This window comes from Micropterus dolomieu, unplaced genomic scaffold (genome assembly GCF_021292245.1).
Source record: "Micropterus dolomieu isolate WLL.071019.BEF.003 ecotype Adirondacks unplaced genomic scaffold, ASM2129224v1 contig_12165, whole genome shotgun sequence".
Classification (NCBI taxonomy): domain Eukaryota; kingdom Metazoa; phylum Chordata; class Actinopteri; order Centrarchiformes; family Centrarchidae; genus Micropterus; species Micropterus dolomieu.
Genome location: NW_025741151.1, coordinates 1 through 1,513, shown reverse-complemented (window position 1 = coordinate 1,513; position 1,513 = coordinate 1). Strand labels below are relative to the sequence as shown.

General features: G+C 44.8%; 2 non-coding genes across 2 annotated transcripts; both read right to left on the bottom strand.

Annotated features, from left to right (window-relative positions):
* Positions 1-455: 455 nt before the first annotated feature.
* Positions 456-528, bottom strand: trnav-cac. Its single transcript has one exon. It is a non-coding gene; the product is annotated as a tRNA-Val (tRNA).
* A 671-nt stretch (positions 529-1,199) lies between these two features.
* Positions 1,200-1,272, bottom strand: trnav-aac. Its single transcript has one exon. It is a non-coding gene; the product is annotated as a tRNA-Val (tRNA).
* Positions 1,273-1,513: the final 241 nt, after the last annotated feature.

The following is a 1,513-nucleotide window of genomic DNA, read 5'->3' as shown; positions in this document are numbered from 1 at the left end:
AGCACAAGACTATCTTTAAGATAAGATGGTGCCTGACCATTAAGAGCTTTGTAGGTAAGAAGAATGATTTTAAATTCTATTCTGGATTTTACTGGAAGCCAATGCAAAGAAGCTAAAACGGGAGAAATATGATCTCTTTTCCTGGTTCCTGTCAGAACACGTGCTGCAGCATTCTGGATCAGCTGAAGAGTCTTAATGGACTTTTTCCGAGCAGCCTGATAATAAGGAATTGCAGTAATCCAGCCTAGAAGTAACAAATGCATGGACTAGTTTTTCTGCATCATTTTTAGACAGGATGTTCCTGATTTTCGCAATATTACGTAGCTGAAAAAAGGCGGTCCTTGAAATTTGCTTAATGTGAGACTTAAACGACATGTCCTGATCAAAGATAACTCCAAGATTGCTCACAGTGGTGCTGTTTGACTTTAATCCCGAGACGAGAGACCAAAGGGCAGTGTTTCTTCCCAGTTTCGAACTGGGGACGTTTCGCGTGTGAGGCGAACGTGATAACCACTACACTACAGAAACTGACGGCTGCAAGCCCACTCAAGTCGGTTACGACGACGAGGACGACGAGCATGCAGATGAGCTTCCCTGAGACGGTTCCTGACAGTTTGTGCAGAAATTCTTTGACGATCTTGGAGGTGAAGATGCTGGATGTGGAAGTCCTGGGATGGTGTGGTTACACGTGCTCTGCGGTTGTGAGGCCAGTTGGCTGTACTGCCAAATTCTCTGAAATTCCTTTGGAGATGGCTTATGGTAGAGAAATGAACATTCAATTCACGGGCAACCGCTTTGGTGGACATTCCTGCAGCCAGCATGCCAGTTGCACGCTCCCTCAAAAACTTTCGACATCTGTGGCATTGTTCTGTGTGATGGAACTGCAAATTTTCGAGTTGGCCTTTTATTGTGGCCATCCTAAGGCACACATGTGCAATACCCATGCTGTCTGATCAGCATCTTGATATGCCACACCTGTGAGGTGGATGGATTATCTCGGAAAAAAGGAGAAATGCTCACTGACACAGATTTTGACAGATTTGTGAACAATTTTTGAGAGAAATAGGCCCTTTGTGTACATAGAGAAAGTATTAGATCTTTGAGTTCAGCTCATGATGAATGGCGGCAAAAACAAAAGTTTTGCGTGTATAAGTTTGTTCAGTGAATTTCTGCTCAGAGTAGACGTGGACATAGGGGCATGTTTCCGCCCGGTTTCGAACCGGGGCCCTTTCGCGTGTTAGGCGAACGTGATAACCACTACACTACGGAAACTGCTGAAGACTGGGCGAAGGTCGCGGTTCGATTCCCCGACGGGAGAGTTCAGTTCTCTAGCAGCTGCTGATTATTCACCAAGAAAGACAAAAGTAATACAGCAGCATGGAGGACGTCCATCTGTCTGGGTGAGGATGGGGTTACCTTACCTAATAACAAGAGGACATTGACAAAGCGTATGAGTGAAGTTGTAAGTCCATGTCTGTATTAACAAGTTCTACTTTATGTGTACACAGTAGTA